Raw genomic sequence first — 18,507 nt, forward strand, 5'->3', positions numbered from 1 at the left:
ATTCCGGGTCCAGTTTCCAATTTGCTCGTATGGACATCAACAGCATCAAATGTTAAATCCGTGGCTACGATCCAGCGGACTTCACATCGGAAAAATCGGAAAATAAGACTGAGCGAAATGGCTCAAAATTCTGATTTGTTCAGGAAGGAATCTATGAGTCTACAAAGGCACTTCAATGGTGGCTTGTTCACGACCCATGCGAGTGCCGGCTTTTCTGCAAATTCATAATTCATGTCGACGTGCGCTGTTGAGTTGTGGATATTTACCCGAGCTAACAGCTAGCGCCCAGCGGCTGGCGTAGTGTCGTGCACGGCGGACCGTGCGCATCACACGGCACGGCCCATAAAAAGTCCACATGCTAGGTCAGCAGACGTCGCTCATATGGCGGAATTGCGTCTCGTAAACCCTGACGGAGGAATTTGTGCTCGTTTGTCACTTGCTGTCAATCACAATTAAATCTGGATTCGTGCAGATGTGCGACAAAAAAGAAAAACAAAACACTTGAAAGACAAAACTCAATGTACTTGCTAAAGTTCCAAAACCCTTACAATCAAGCCATAAACATTTTGAGTCATGCGACTGGTGATGGGCCAGCTCTCCAGTGCCTCATGCGCATTATGAAGTGGTAAAGAGGAGACACAGCTAATCTGTGCTACTACTTCTGTAGAAAAACAAAACATATTCTCATGAGAAACACGAATGTTTGGAATCTTTTCTCACAACTTACGCTCTGTGATCCCTCACTCAAATAACGAAGAGCTAAAGAGGTGACACAATCGAGTTGTGCTACTACATCTATTAATGAAATATATTCTAAAGAAATACATAAATGAAGAGGTAGAGAAGCGACACAACCAAGTAATGTCACAGCTATGAATAATAAATAAAAATTCTAAAGAACTTAAATGAAAAGGTAATGAGGTGAAACAACCAAGTCGTTGTACTTCTATAAATAATCAAAATTATATTATAAAGAAGATCCATAAATAAAAAGATGGAGGACACATGTCTAAGTTTTGCTATTCATTTAATAGAAAATCCAAATATATTCTATTAAGAATTTTTCATAGTGTTGGCTGATTGAGTATAATAGCACATAGATAGAGAGGACACACAACTACTTTCATAGAAAATCAAAATATGTTGTAATGAGAAACATGAATGTTTATAATTTAACAAGTAATATTGTAATATAGGCTGATTGAATAATATGGCACAGAGATAGAGAAGAGATCCAACTAACTACTTCCATGGAAAATCAGAATATATTCTAATGAAGAACATAGAACCTACCAAAAAACAAAATACAGTATATTCTAAAGAGGAACATACAGGTTTAGGATTTTTCTGCTGATTAAATTTGGTGATGGGCGAGCAATCCAGAGTCTCGCTCACATTATAAAGAGGTAGAGAGGAGACACAACCAAGTTGTGCTACTACTTCTATCAAAAATCAAAATATATTCTAATGAGAAACATAAATGCTTAGAGTCTTTTTAACAAGTAGTGTTGGTTAATTAAGTTTGGTAATGGGCGAGTACTCTCATGCCTAACGCACATAAGGGAAATGTAGAGAGGCGACACAACCAAGATGTCCTGCTACCACTATAAAAAAATCTAAATATATTCTAACCAGAAGTAAATAATTTAAATCTTTGTAACAAGTAGTGTCGGCTGATTCAATATTGTAACTTCTGAGGGGAGACTCGACCAAGTTCTTCCTGTTTTGTCATATTCAGCCGATCCATCACAGGCTTTCTTTCCACCGCAGGAAACGTAGCCACACTGCTACAAAACTGACTCGACGACAACACGAACATCCAAGTCCAGAAACTGTTATGTGCTAGAATTTTGCTTTCCCTCTAGCATATTACCGTCACTCATTCCATGGTGAGTTGTTTTGAGGTGTCTTCCATAATCCAAAAAGTTTTTGAGGGCCTCACCTGGACCCGTTTGACTTTAGGACAGTGCCAAGAAACATGCAGCTTGGAAATGAAAACTTGAGAGGAGGGCGAAATGACGGAGCAAAGGTTGGAGAGGAAACAACACGAAGAGAACATGAAAGTTAATGGAGATGTTTTGAATCCTTTATGGAAAGCCTGACAAGTGTGCAAGACTGAAAGGTGGCTATAAGACAAAGTTTTTTCAATATTTATTTGTGTGTATTGGTTTTATTTTTGAGTCTTGGGGGGATTGGTTTTGGATTGCTTTGGTTTAGTTTGGATTTAGTCTAGGTTTAGTTTCATTTGGATTTTGTTTGATTTAGTTTGAGTTTGGTTTGAGTTTCTTTTAGTTTGGGTTTAATTTGGTTCTAAATTTGGGTTTTGTTTAGCTTGGGTTTAATTTCGTTTTGCTAAGCTTGATTTAATTTGGTGTTTGGTGAGCTTTGCTTTTGGATTTAGTTAGATTTCTTTTAGGTTTGTTTTCTTTTTGGTCTTTTTTTGGTTTGGTTTGATTTGGTGTGCTTTCGGGTTTGGTTTGCTTTTGCTTTTGGTTATTTTAGGTTGTGTTTGTTTTTACTAGCCCTTGTGTTTAGTTTACTTTTCCTTTGGGTTAGGTACCTTTGCTTTTACAGGGAGTGCAGAATTATTAGGCAAATGAGTATTTTGACCACATCATCCTCTTTATGCATGTTCTCTTACTCCAAGCTGTATAGGCTCGAAAGCCTACTACCAATTAAGCATATCAGGTGATGTGCATCTCTGTAATGAGAAGGGGTGTGGTCTAATGACATCAACACCCTATATCAGGTGTGCATAATTATTAGGCAACTTCCTTACCTTTGGCAAAATGGGTCAGAAGAGGGACTTGACAGGCTCTGAAAAGTCAAAAATATATGTATATATATATAATATATATATATATATAATATATATAATATAATTTCCTTGTATTGTCATTCTGTGTAACAATGTACACAGAACGAAATGTCGATTGCACCTGACCCGTTGTAGCGAGCCGATGCAGCCGCAGCCAACAGAGGGCGCCGCCGACCACTTTTTAAGTCTTAGGAATGACTCGGCCGGGGCGCGAACCACCGACCTCCCAGTCTCAGAGCGGGCGCCTTACCATCTAGGCTACTGAGATAGTGAGATATCTTGCAGAGGGATGCAGCACTCTTAAAATTGCCAAGCTTCTGAAGCGTGATCATCGAACAATCAAGCGTTACATTCAAAATAGTCAACAGGGTCGCAAGAAGCGTGTAGAAAAACCAAGGCGCAAAATAACTGCCCGTGAACTGAGAAAAGTCAAGCGTACAACTACCAAGATGCCACTTGCCACCAGTTTTGCCATATTTCAGAGCTGCAACATCACTGGAGTGCCCAAAAGCACAAGGTGTGCAATACTCAGAGACATGGCCAAGGTAAGAAAGGCTGAAAAACGACCACCACTGAACAAGACACACAAGCTGAAACGTCAAGACTGGGCCAAGAAAAATCTCAAGACGGATTTTTCTAAGGTTTTATGGACTGATGAAATGAGAGTGAGTCTTGATGGGCCAGATGGATGGGCCCGTGGCTGGATCGGTAAAGGGCAGAGAGCTCCAGTCCGCCTCAGACGCCAGCAAGGTGGAGGTGGGGTACTGGTATGGGCTGGTATCATCAAAGATGAGCTTGTGGGGCCTTTTCGGGTTGAGGATGGACTCAAGCTCAACTCCCAGTCCTACTGCCAGTTTCTGGAAGACACCTTCTTCAAGCAGTGGTACAGGAAGAAGTCCGCATCCTTCAAGAAAAACATGATTTTCATGCAGGACAACGCTCCATCACACGCATCCAAGTACTCCACAGCGTGGCTGGCAAGAAAGGGTCTAAAAGAAGAAAAACTAATGACATGGCCTCCTTGTTCACCTGATCTGAACCCCATAGAGAACCTGTGGTCCCTCATCAAATGTGAGATTTACAAGGAGGGAAAACAGTACACCTCTCTGAACAGTGTCTGGGAGGCTGTGGTTGCTGCTGCACGCAATGTTGATCGTGAACAGATCAAAGCACTGACAGAATCCATGGATGGCAGGCTTTTGAGTGTCCTTGCAAAGAAAGGTGGCTATATTGGTCACTGATTTGTTTTTGTTTTGTTTTTGAATGTCAGAAATGTATATTTGTGAATGTTGAGCTGTTATATTGGTTTCCCTGATGAAAATAAATAATTGAAATGGGTATACATTTGTTTTTTGTTAAGTTGCCTAATAATTATGCACAGTAATAGTCACCTGCACACACAGATATCCTCCTAAAATAGCTAAAACTAAAAAAGCCCCACTCCAACTTCCAAAATATTCAGCTTTGATATTAATGAGACTTTTGGGTTCATTAAGAACATGGTTGTTGTTCAATAATAAAATTAATCCTCAAAAATACAACTTGCCTAATAATTCTGCACTCCCTGTAGGTTTGAGTCGGATTGCTTTGCTTTTGTGTTTTGATTTGCTTTGATTAGCTTTTTGATATTGTTTGGTTTGGTTTCGACCTGGTTTTGGTCCTGTTTTGTTATGGCTTAATTTTGGGTTTGGTTTTGATCGTGTATTAATTGGTTTGATTTTGGGTTTGATTTTGGTTTGTTTTTGAGTTTGGTCTGATTTGCTTTTGAGTTTAATTTGGTTTGGTTTGGTTCGATTAGCTTTTAGGTTTGCTATGAGCTGGTTTTGATTTTATTCTTTGTGTGTATTGTTTTTGTTTCTGTTTTGTTGTTCAATTTCTTTGAAATTACTCATTTCAATTAAAAAGGTTTTTATGTTGTTAACTTTTTGGTAATAATTATTCATTTCAATTAGCTCTAGTAGATTTAAAATAAAGAGTCAATACCTACATTTACTTATATACTTTTAGTAGATATTTTAACCCTCAATAGCTGTTTAAGAATTTAATTTTAGGTGTAATTGGGAATCTTGGAGGCCTTTATTGGAATAATTTCTACTGCTGTTTAAATTATTTAGATTGTTTTCAAGGATATAAACCTGCAATCTGAAAGTTCATAAATGATGCCGTCATTTTAATCATTCCCAAGCGAGGAGGAGACCTTCTGAACCGGAGTGACTGTTAGCATTACAAGCTAACTTTTGGGATTTATAGCAGCACATTTAAGCAGTTAATTAGCATTATTGATATTTTCACAGCTGAAACACGTCTGGATCCGCAGGCCCGAGGAAAAGTCGCTCGACGATTTGAACTATGGGAAAAAATAAATCCAGCGCGAGAGAGCCTCCCGAGGGTCCGACCTAACAAAAGGTTACATCATGTGAGGTGTCAAGTGCTTGTGTGACAAGGCCAAACGTCAGATGACATAACCATGAGGTCTCCTTTGATTTATTTATTCATTTATTTAAGTTGAGAGCTGAGTTGAGCGCGTTTTAGAAAAAACGAGGGTAGCGGGGGTGGGGGGTAATGCTTAAACTGCAGGCCACCCCATATGGAAAGCGTTAGGCCAGCAATTTCTAATGAAATGCAGGCTGACGTCAGGCAGGCACCCGCCCATTGTTTTGCTGCTTAATTTGTTATAATATTTGTCTTACAAATGAGGATTCGGCCCAGGAAGAGGAAGAAGGCCACTTGGAAGTGCACCACTAAACCTGTAGATTTGTGTTTTTCAACGAATGTACCACAGGAAATTGTCCAATTTTATCTTTGTAAAAAACGTGCCATTCTTCAGTAACTTTGCTTTCTTCCAGTGATGAGAAAAAATGCATAGACAAACACCCACAAGTATAAATGAACACATAAATAAATCTATATTCTGTCTGTATTTTGCCATGCATTTTGCCGTGTATTATGTCATTTATTTTGTGGTTTATTCCTTCATGTATTCCATCGTGTGCACAGTCCAAGGGGGGCAAGAGGAGAGGAAGGCCAAAAAAGAACCGGGCCGACAACTTTAAGAGAAATTGACTGGTGCCAACTTTGCCACGACCCAAGAACAGTTGTCAACAGTTGAGAAAGCTGTCCAGAGTTGTGCCCTCAATGGTGCACTGACGCCCATCCGGTTAAGGGATTCTTGAACCGTGATTTCATGCCGTAGTTTGTCATGTCTTCTGTTGTGTACATTGTCATGTATTTTTCCATTCATTTTGATGTTTATTTATCTGTGTATTTCATTGTTTATCTGGTTGTGTATTTGGGAGTTTAATTGGCTGTGTGTTTTGTCGTGTATGTTATTTCATCTTGTATTTTGTTTTATTTATTTTTGTAATTTTATCTTTTATCTTTTTTGTCATTTATTTTGTCATGTATTTTTCCATGTAATCACTTATTTAATCAGTTATTTTGATATTTATTTCGTTGTGTATTTTGGTGTGTATTACATTGTGTGTTTTGTTGTGTAATTTGTTGTGTATTTCGGCATGTATTAAGTCGTTCGTTTCATTGAGCATTCCGACGCTAAGTCCTCTGATTTATTTCATATCGATATTGTTGTTTAGTTTGTCGGTTGTTTTGTTGTGTATTTTGCCACTCATTTCATCATTTATTTCATCATTTATTTTATCGTGCATTTCAATGTTTATTTTGTTATGTATTTCATCTTGTAATTTTTCGTGTATTTCGTTTTGTCATTCATTTTGTCAGTTCTTTTTTTGTCGTGAATGTTGTGTATTTTGTTGTGCATTTAGTCCCCACAGAATGTTATTCAAACGAGAGTTATTAAAATTAAGTCAAAATCTTGCACATCACAAAAACAATAGAAACGCGTTTGACCAGAGTAAAAAACTATATTAGATATTTTTTTTCTCATTTTAGGTAGTATTTTTAAGAATATTGTTAAAAAGCAAGATACAGGGCTAATACATTTGAAAAACCGGTTAGAATATAGTAAAATGTATAATTAATACCTGGATTGGCTCCTGAGCCGTTGTGACCACAAACGATTGGAAAACATCTCTATAGTCGTTCTACAACATGAAAATGTAAGCTTTAAAAAAAACATGCAACTGAGTATCTCTAACGCCCAAGTTTTTACAATGAATACAAGAGTGCTCTGGCTCCGAAAACTGCTGTAGATGACTTCCTTGGTTTGTGAAAATCTTGTTTTTCTGCCTTTTTATATACACTGGATAAAAAGATCTAAAAAAAAAAAAAAAAAAGCAGGAAAGGATGAGCAAAGGTAGCTCAGGAAAACAAGAAAGAGATTAATTGCCTCTTGCTCTACCACTCTTACATGTGGACTCCAAGGTGCTTTATTGGCGTGAGTAATGATGAGACTTAGTGCCAGGATAATTACACAGCACATTAAAGTGTTTTTGTTTCCCTAATAAAGAGTCAAGTTCCTCCTTTGCCCAGTGGCGGGGCCAAAGGGCAGCGAGATGTGGGAAAAACTGAATGGGATGCCGTGAGAGAGAAAAATGGATGGATCAGGGAGGGAAACAAAAATAAAGATGGTAAAAAAAAAAGTTAAGAGAAGAAAGAAAACTAAGGAGGCCATGATTAAAATCACTGAATTACACCAAAAAGGATGAATTTTGCTCCTTGGCTTCATTGTTAATGATTTCAGTATATTTTGAAAGAAAAGGGAAAGAAAAAAACAACAACACTTAAGTGACCCTAAAAACGCAATGTAAATTGTGACATTTGGAATATGTTGGTTGTTTTTTATTGTGAGAATGTTTTACTGCTCATCCAGTTTTGACCTCTTTTTTATTCAATGTTCGCATTTTCAGTCACCATTTTCGCCTTTTTATGTACATTTGGGGTCAGGTGCTACATTAGTTAGAACCGATATCAATAACCAATTAAATCCGGCTACTGAAGACTGATTTCAATAATTAATAGATGCAACAGCATTTGTTTTCAGCTAATCAGACTGTGAGGCAGAAGACAACCCGTGGCTGCCAATTAAGGTCGGCCATCTTTTGTCTCACACATAATGCACATATGGATAGAAAAGGTTCCACAATGTGTCTGGGGCACTTGTAATGTAGATCAGTGGTAACCAGAACGATTGGTAGGGGTGAGGTTCGTCCCTTTTCTTCAGGCAAAAACTAACTTGGAGATATGTTTGAGATGGATAACGGCATGCGGGAGCCCTCACAATTAACTCAGCATTCAGAGGATTGATGGGAACCGTAGCAAAGTTATTTGATCTTCACTCAGTGTTTTATTTTTGTTAAATTTAAGTATACTCTGCTGTTGTGTCGGTTAGTTGTCAGTGAAAGAATATGTTACTGTGAGCTTCTAGCCATCGACTTTGTCTAATGTGACGTTGGTCACTTGTAGTATGTGTTTTTCAGTAATTAGATAATGGTAACCAATGGAGTCTACATCTACTGTTACTGCGGCCGCTTTTACCTGCACTTTCTTTGAGTATATCACTGTTCCCTCATTAGCATATGACAAAAACAAATACAAGCGGCGGTGGCGTTTCGAGATTAAAGTAAAAATAGTAAATTATGGGCTAAACAGGACATGCAATTCGTGATCCAGTCAATCAATTTTATGAAACTCATGATGTAATTTCCATATGTTCCTCGCCAGGGTCTCAGAACCAATGGAAATTACACCACATGTTTCATAAATTGGATATACTGGATTAATTATTGTGTATCCTCTAGATACGATTATCTCTCACAAATCTGAATCTATTTCAATGTAGTTGGTACCAGGCTTCTGACTTCCTCATAGATCACCAACATTTTACATTCACCCTTACAAGGTTAGCATCATTGAACACATTGATGTCCAATGACCCTTTTTCTACTGACAGTTGAAAGTGTTTCCATAATCCAGAAGAAATCAACTAGAACACGCTAATTAATTTTGTTTGGGTCGCCATATTTGCTCCACTTCTGATACATGGATACCGTAACTATGGTGGGCGTGGCTTAGCGCTTGCAGAAGGGTGAATAATTTAGAGAGGATACATAACCAAGTTATGCTATTACTTCTATAGAAAATAGGAATATATTCTAATTAGAAACATGAAGGCTTATAACAGCCATGCGAATGATTAAGGACAAGCTATAGTCCATGATGTCTTGCAGAGATTAGGAAGAGAGAGGTAAAGAGGAGACACGATTGAGTTGTGGCACTACTCCTATAGAAAATAAAAACACATTGTCATGGAAAATCTAAATTCTCTCCTGTGCCTTGCGCACATCACAAAGACGTAGAGGAGACACGACCAAATTGAGCTACTAATTCTATAGAAAATCAAAATATAAATGGTATATAAATGCTTAGAATCCCTATAAGAGTTTTGTGACATGTTATGGGCATGGTCTCTTATGCCTCGTGCATATAACTAAGAAGTAGAGAGGAGAGATGACCAAAATGTGCAACATCTCCGAAGTAAATACAAATATATTCTAACGGGGAACATAAATGCTAAGAATCTTTCTAGCAGCCATGCAACTGATTGGGGCCATGCTCTCCTGTGCCTCACACACAATAGGAAGAGGTAGAGAGGAGACATGACCAAGTTGTGCCTACTACTTGTTGAGAAAAATCTAAATATTTTCTAATCAGGAACATAAGTGCTTGGACTCAATCTAACAAGTAGTGTTTGTTGGTTGATTTATTATAGCGTGGCGTCAAGTGACTAATTATCAGGTTTTATTTTGTCTATCGGGCTGTAACATTTACGTCATATTTCTCTGTTATTACTTCGAAAAAAATCTGCATGTGAATTATCGCGAATCTTTGAAGAATTCCTGGTTTCAAACCAGACATACTGTACTCCTTTCTCCAAATGCAATGCACATGAATTCTTCAATGACACGGACAAGAATCCCCAACTTTCTGATTTACGCTCAAAGTAGATTTTTGTTTTGGAAAAATCACGCCAACTTCCCCGGTGTTAATTTCAGATCACGTCGTAAACTTGTCTAAGGTTCCAGCAGATGTTTTTAATCTGGGAAACGTCAGCTACATCGCCGACTGAAAATCGGATCGGATTATGAGTATTACTCGGGATCAAATTCGATCCGAGCCGACGGTAAAGCTCTGCCGTGGTGGCAGGTGTAACCCGACCGCCGATTTACAGGACAACGTGAAGAATCGCATTTTAACGGAATCCTTCAAGCTGAAAAGCGGCAAATCAAAGTTAGCCTGCAGCCGAGCTATGTATAGCGACCACAGCTGTCATTGATTCTGGGCCAGAGCGGAGAGCTAGCGCTATTAATCCGATTCTACGACGGAGAGAAGATCTGGCTTTACACTATTCACGCTAATAAAAACAATACTCGCGTTTTCTCTTTCTCTAATTACGCTAACTCCGGTCAAAGAACGCCACGTGGTACTCGTTCTTGCGAATTTCAAAGGGCCGTCAGAAGTGTTTCGTACGAGAACTTGGCCGGCGATCAACAGAGCACCGATATCAATCCCAGAAATTTATTAAGAGATACGCCTCAACAAGCCAGTTTTTTTTACGCATCAAACAAAACATGTCTCGTATTTTACAGGCTGGGCTAATTGGGCGGAATCCTCTGCAGTCGTTGCGGATGATGGATGAGGCGTGATCAACTCCTATGATCAACCGCAACTTATCTGAACAGGAGTTCTTAAATAAAAATCTCAAGAGAGAGTACTGAAGGCACTTCAAGGGGAGTTTATGATTTTGATATATTTTAATCTCCTGGTACTTGGCACTTTGTGGCCTCAGTGCATTTTTCCCCAATCCATTATCCCCAATAGTACAATGCTGCGAGCAGGGGCCAACAGAGGACATTTTTTCTCTGGCCTGCTGGCTTCTTATACTGTGACTTTATATTCGCCCAAAATGAACAGCACTTGTGCGGCCGCGATCTTTTTTCCCCCAAGTCCATTTTTTGTGAGCAGGGATCGGCATAGATCAATTAAACGGGCCTGCTGACTCTTTTTGGTTCCTGTATTTCCACCTTTGACCTGTTTACGACCATACCACTCTGAGAACGCCTAATCTTAGGAAGCTAAGCAGGGTTGGTCCTGGTTAGCACTCAGATGGGAGACTGCTTGAGAATACCAGGTGCTGTAAATAGGTAATTTAGTGCTCGCTCTGATGCAACAGCATTGACAGTACCCCCCAAGTTCAGTAGGTGAAAATACATTTCCCTAAGGGGAACCAAATATACGGAATTATACATTGAATTATTATAAAATTAATGAGACTTGTGTGGTCAAGATCCATTATCCAAAAGCCAATATTTCGGTGAGCTCGGACTGGCAGAGTGCACTTTTGTCAAGCCTATTGGCTCTTATTGTTGTTACTGTATTGGTACCTAAAATTAACTGCACCCGTACTGCCACGATCCATTTTCTTCAAGCCCACATTTCTGTGCCCTGGGACCGGCAGAGTGCACTTTTGTCGGGTAGGCCGGCACTTTTTGTTGTTCCTACACTTCCGCCTAAATTAAACTACACTCGTACAGCCGTGATCCATTATCCAAAAGCCCATATTTGTATGACAGAGGACCATTAGAGCACACTTTTGTCAGGCCTGCTGGCATTTTTTGCAGTAACCATTTAGGTCTAAAATGAACTGGACTCGTGCGGCCACTTCCATTAATCCCAAGCGTATATTTATGTGAGCAGAAAACAGCAGAAAGCACTTTTATCTGGCCACTTCAAATAGAAGTCCCAATTTTGGTTGCGATCCATTAACCGCTGCCAACAATTGCTAAGAGCAGGGTCAGGCAGAAAGCATTATTTCGGTTTAGGCTGCAGAAAGGTGCCATTGTGCCACACCTAAAATGAACTGCAGCTCTTTGGCCTCGATTCATTATCCCCAGTCGATTATCACACAGATAGCAAATTTGTATCATGCGTGATGATATCTTTTATTCTTTCTGCTTAAAACAAACAAAACTCATGCGACCGGGATCAAACACTGGCACATAAAATCACCGGCAGGAAGGACCCCTAAAATGCAACACAATTCCCTCCCCGGCCACCTCGACCTCGGGGTCAAGCCAGAATGCCCCCAAATACTGAGTGTTGTTTGTGGAAGTGCTCGAATGCGATAAAGAAAGGTCTGGAGCGCACAATGCACCCCGGCCTTTTGTCTGTACGCGGACGCTATTGACGAGCTCTGATCGATGTTAATTGCAGGACAGAACGGCCGTATTGACCCGGCCCGGACCATGAAGCATGAAAAGAGTCAAAGACATGCAGTTACGTTCGCTTTCTCCGCCTCTCCTAATGAAACCGGAGAGTGCCACAATAGAGATCATGTCCGTCAATGAACAACCTTGTGTGTGTTTTTAGCGCTTATAAAAGCGGGTGTGTGGTCGTATAATCCAGGCTTGTATGAATGCATGCGATTGCGTGCGTGAGTCTTAACTAGAGATCGATAGTCGGTGGCTGCAGAGGCGAAGACATGAGCAATCGATAATCGGGCTGCAGGCGAGAAGAGAACAGATAAAACGGCGGGGCAGATGAAATGAGCAGATAGCGAGGGAAGAAAATAAAAGGCAGTGAGGGATGTGACAGGAAAAAAGGAAGAGACAGCATCGGCTTCCCATCTTTTCACTCTACGATTCTTTTGAGGATCGGGTAGGAGATTTTATCGATGTGCGATTTTAAGCAGAGTAACGGCATTTGTTGCATTTCTGCATTTAAAAGAAGGGGGAAAAAGGACACAAATATTTTGCCCTGTTGGAGACCATTTTACTTTTCATTCATCTTTTCATTTTTATTTTAACATATACATTTAATATTTTATTATAGAAACATATTATATTATATCATAATTATATCATATCAAATCATGTTATATTATATTATATTTTATTATATTATATTATATTACATTAATTTGTGTTGTACTTTATGTACATATTTATTTCCACTTTCCACAATATAAACACTTCATTTTTATTTTTCTATTACATATTGAAAAATAATCCCCATTATGACCATTTAAGCACTATTTATTTATGTTTAAATGTTTTAAAGAAAAAAATATTCATATATTTTGACAATATAAGTATATATTTTTCAAACCTTTGTTTTTTTTTAGTAAAATCAAATTGACAATCCCTGTTTTTGATACATGCTATATTTCTAATTTCTTTTTCTTGTAAAATATGGATAATGATCCCTATTTTGACAATATACTCAAAGTAATTTTTACTTTTTTATAGTGAAATAAGAAACATAGTTCCTGTTTTTCTCTTTCTTCTTTCAGTTCAGATTGTATTGTTCTGTGTGTTTTGTACTATATTTATTCACAATGGGTCCAACACTTGCAGTGATGCTATAGGGAGAAGAAAAAACATGATAACCATGGAAACAAAGCTTGTGATTATTAAGAAATATGAAAGGCACAAGACGGCATGACAATCCACTCAAGTGGAAGTGTTAAAATAGTTGTGTTTTGGCTTGTCCTTCCTATGCATCCACTTGCTACTTCAATGAACCAACTAAAGTTACATCACACTAAAAGTAAATAAAATAATATTTTTCCCTTACATGTATATTTAGCTATAATGCAATTTAAATATATGCATGTATATTAAACATTAGTAGTTAATTTATAGTGTTATTGATATTTCAAGGTTTCTGGGGTGCCAGGGGTTTGGAAGGCATTAACAAATTACCATTGGTTTCGTTCTGCCGGTTATACAGCAATTTCACTTTGCGATCCTCACATCAGGATGGATTAAAGTTGTATCCTGGGGGTTTATTGTATAAGAGGGGTGGACAACTATTTTGAGTGACAAGCCGCATTAGGTTAAAACATTTGGCCAAGAGACCAATCTTGAAGACCTCTTTTTTGAATAAATATGCTTTCAAATAGATTTATTTCATCGAATTGGTTTTAAAACACTCACAATTAAAGCAAAATAATGTATTATGTCCCTGTTTTAAGCACTAAAGTTAATATTTAGTTTTGTAGCATTACTGCATTTGTATGTTTTTAGTATTTTCAAAATATTTCTGTAGTGTTTCTGTAAGATTACTGTAGTATTTGTGTTATGTCTGCCGGGTTATTTCCGTTTTTGTATTTTTATCGTAAAATTTCTGTAGTAGCATTTTTGTATGTTAGTATTTCCATAGAATTATTTTGGTAGTATTTCTCTAGTATTTTGGCAATATTACTGGGGTAGTACATCTGTAGTACTTTTTCTATACTATAATATTACTAGTAGTATTTTGACAATTTGGTTTGGCGGTTCGGATGACGGGCATATGGCCCGCGAGCCAGAATTTGCCCACCACTGCTGTATAATCTCGAAAATAATGACCATAAGAGCCTGACCTAAACTTTGGCTCTTCTTATAAACCAACCTTCGAACCGAATCAACTTCACCTCTCAATGAATTGGAGAAAACCCTATTTTCCTGTACACCCTCCTGTACCTCCATCTGGTTTTAAGCGTACCAGACGGGCTCATACCTCATCACCACAAAGCGCTTCGAATCCCTCTCCACAACATTAGCGCACACGTCCCCTCGCAGCCAGAAAGCACCCAAACACAGGTGCAAAGGCGCAAAGCTAGCCAGTGCTAAGGGAGGGGGGCAAAAGGGAGTTTGCTTTTCCGATGAGCATGACTGGAAAGGAATCGGACCGCGACAGCCCAGTGCCTGTCCCAGATGAGGATTCTTGCACAAATCGGCGTGCATCTGGGGATCATTTTCATGTATTTTCTGCATTATAAGGCGCACAGGATTATAAGGCTCCCCTCCCAAAATAGTCTCTTGTGGTATTTCTTGGTATTGACATTGCGCACGTGACTTCACGTTGCATTCCTCGGAAGTTCGAGCGCCTTGACTGACTGTCGGCAGTTGAATAAGCAGTTGAGTTAAAAGAAATATCGCTAACCGCGATAGAAGAATATAACCACCAGTTTTTACAATGGTGATATCTTGCTGTGCGATGGTCTGTGCGAGGCAAGGTTCTAAGCCCAGTTTGGCATTTTCATTGAATCCTTTTTGATAAATACGGAAGACGGCGATGGATGTCTGCAATCAATCGGAGGGCCTGGCGTCCTTCAAAGTACTCCAGGATTTGCAGCGAGCATTTTTTTACAAGGTAAGTTTTATGTATTTGTGAGAAATTTTATGTTAAATAAGTACAAGTCATTACAAACACTCGATAGGTTAGCGAGTACTACTATAGCTGAGTGTGTCTGATGTCTGCTGTAAAGAAACGCAGTGGCCTATTCAAAATGACCATAAATGATAAATAATTTGAGCAGCTTTCGGTTACAGTCGGTTTGAGATTTGATGGCACCCTGTATAAAACATGTTAGCATTCACAGCTAACATTAGTGTCTTACCTTTACCATGATGAGGTACCCCCCCTGTCAGCAAAGCGACGCCTTCCCGTAGCCCACCAAGCTACGAAGAACTTGTTAGCATCCAAACTTTTAGATACACACAGGTGTATGGGGATACTCCATTTACAATATAGAGGTACAGATCGTGTCGACTGAAGTCAGGCAGACTGGACGATTTGGTTTGATCTTTTTATATGTCAAGAGGAAGATGGTATCAGTCGGTAGCTAGCCCTGCTATCCTCCGTTTCTCTAAATAGCGCTCTCTGTGCTTTCCGACAAGGAGAGCCACCTCACCTGACAGCTGCACAAATTTGATATTTCGTTTTGTAGTATTACTGCTGTAGTATTTTTGCAATGTTTCTGCAGTCGGATTTTAGTATTATTACTGTATTTTTATTTTATGTAGTATATTAGAAGTGTTTTTGCAGTAGTATTTTTTGGTGTTTGCATAGTACTATTTTTGTAGTATTACTTTACTATTTTTACTTGAGTTGAATTTGAGTATTTCTGGTATCATATTTCTATAGTAGTAGTTCGAGACCGGGTGGAAACATTTGTTGGCCTGGAGAGGAATGGGGACCACCAGGCTGTACTTGCCCAAGACACACCACAGGAAATGGTGCCCCTACGGCCTGTGTGGAAAACCCAAACCCCCACGGGCCATACTTTACCCACCCCTGATCTAAAGAAAGATAAAAAATAAAAAAGTGCCATAATTAGGCATTGATTGATCAGTTGGATGTTAACACCGATTTCAATAGATTACTATTGTATCGCCGCCTCAAGGGCTTTACGAAGCACAAGACATTCTGACCGGATTGAAGAGAAAGGCATTGTGAGAAGTAATTGTGTCGTTCATAACGGATTGAATGGAACTGCATTGTAGGAAGTAATTCGGTCAACCAGAAAGATGTAAATAAACTTATAGCCCTATGTATTCAAAGTGTTTGTCACAATACTTTGTTAGAGCTGAGAAAAAGTGAAACAACATTCTCTCTAATATATCTGGCGCTGTGACTAAAAATTGTGTGATAATGAAGGAAGACCCAATGCCTTTTCATGTGTCGTCTGTATGCGGATAATATTCGATGTTTTACCTGCTGTGATCCAGGTTTGACAGTATAAAGATTTTAGGCCTGAAAAATGCTTCATTTTTCTTTATCAAAAAACTATATTGGACCCCGAGACCCTGGTGAGGATAAGGGGCCCAGAAAATGGATGGATGGAACAATATTTCAAATTCTAAAAGTAGGAAAACACAACCAGAAAAAAGCATTAATTGAATAAATATACAAATACTGTATATCAATGTCAAAAAGATAACTTGAGTCCCACCCATAGCACAATATTTTGACATAAGTGGTGCAAACAGTATCAAATGTTTTTTGGGTTCAGGAACAGTTACAGGGTAACATTTTTGGTTGCAGCTCATTGCTCTCTGCAGGGTGAGCTTTTTGCAGGTGTTAATGTCAGTTTGTGGTGTTGCCACAGTAGCAGACTACTTTACCACACAAAATCAACCCTTTTCTCTGTAGTTGGGGGAAAAAAGGCCACGCTGCACTTCTTATTTGTGTCTGTCATTTTTAGATTCTGGTTGGGGTGGTCTTACTGATCCAGCCCTCTCTTCTGCCTGGCAGGCAAAATGCAGCAGGCAAGGTAGGGAGAAAAATTGTACCTGTCCGTCACTAGCTCAGGAATAAAGTGGCCGAGGGCGCTGGGTGGGAGAGAGAAGGGCTGAGCTCTCTACAGAGAGAAGCAGTGCTTTGAGAAAGTTAGTGGAGGAGCGAAGTATCGATCTACGTCAGTAGAATCAATCCGCTTTAAGTACTTGCTTATTGTTGGTATTTGGTCCGATTTGCCTACCCCTAGTTATGAGGTACACCTACAAATGTCTGGCTTTTTCTATTTTTTTAGTTGTGGAAAATATTGTACATTGATAAAAAGAATAGACCTTTGCTGCACCCCCTTCAGACCCCCACCCCCTTCCATCATGGATCCCTCTCACTCTTCTCAGTGTGTCATTGAAAGGTATGGCACGAGTGTTGTGTTGGCTTGGCTGACTGTCTGCGGTTGTGCAGCGGTGAGAGAGAGAGTTTTTTTTTCTCTTCGTTTTTCGGGGGAGGGGGCAGGGGGGAGCGGGCGTTTCTGCAGAAATCCCTGAGAAATGTTCCTTTTGGATCCACGTCCTTGCTCGCATACCGCCCTGCCGACTGTCTTTCATTGTCCATTTCATTTCCCCCTCTTAAGGTTTCACTTAAAAGTTAAGAAAAGGGGAGTCGGAATACATCACTAAAAGGGGGGGTATTATTGTGGGCCAAGGGGGGCGCGGGGAAATGGGGGTTTAAGATGCCGGGTTTACGAAAGCCATCTAAACCGTTTTGGGTCCAAAAGACATCAAAAGTCACTCAGAAGTCTTTGCTAAGATTGGTCTACAAAGGGTCAAAAACTGATTTTTTTTTAGACATGTACATTTAGACTAGACGTCTAAAGTCACTCAGAAGTCTTTGATAAAAGTGGTCTACCACAGGTGGAATGCTTTTCAGACTTCTGCATTTAGTCGACTAAATTTTCACTGTACTCCAAAGCTTGTATAAAAGTTAGTTCCTTTCATGTTTTGTGCTGTTAGAGCCGGTTGATGTTGGAACATTACGTGTTTTTTTCTATCCACGCATAGGTAGGTTGCCCTTGTCCCATTCTTATATGGTTTGTTCAGTTACTGGTAATGTTTCAGCATTATGTTTCATGGTCTTGTCATGGAATTTTCGTTGTTCTCTCCATAATTGGTAATGCTTATTGTGTTATCTTACTTTCATATTTCATTCTGTTGAAGAAGGTAGGTGTTGAAACAGTATATAGTTCTATCCGTGCGTGAGTATGTTCCCTGCTTTTTCTTCCTTTTGTCAGTTTTCAGTAAGCAACAGTTGATTTTCCTAAATAGTCTGCGTGGTCAGCTTCCATGTTTTGTTCAGTAAGTCAGTGAGCGTTCCAATATATCCTGCATGGTCTTGCTTTCCGGTTTTTGCTTATAGCTAAGTTATAGCTTATCTTGTCATGATACTTACCTTAATTTTCTGTCCACCCGTGGGAATGTTCTTTGTGCTGTCTACTTCCATGTTTTGTTCTGTTACTGCTTAATCAATATATAGTTGTTGTTTCATGTTTTGTTCCATGAGTGTTGAAACATTATAATTTGTTCTATCCACGTACCGCTTCTTTCTTTTGCATTTTGTTCAGCTAGGACTAGTCTTTATCCAAACATAGCCAGCATTGTCTTTCTCTCATGTTTTGTTCTGTAAGTAACTGTCCCTACAAATCTCCTGTCTTTTCC

The sequence above is a fragment of the Urocampus carinirostris genome, chromosome 9, assembly GCF_059441175.1.
Source record: "Urocampus carinirostris isolate Australia breed hairy pipefish chromosome 9, RoL_Ucar_1.0, whole genome shotgun sequence".
NCBI classification, from domain to species: domain Eukaryota; kingdom Metazoa; phylum Chordata; class Actinopteri; order Syngnathiformes; family Syngnathidae; genus Urocampus; species Urocampus carinirostris.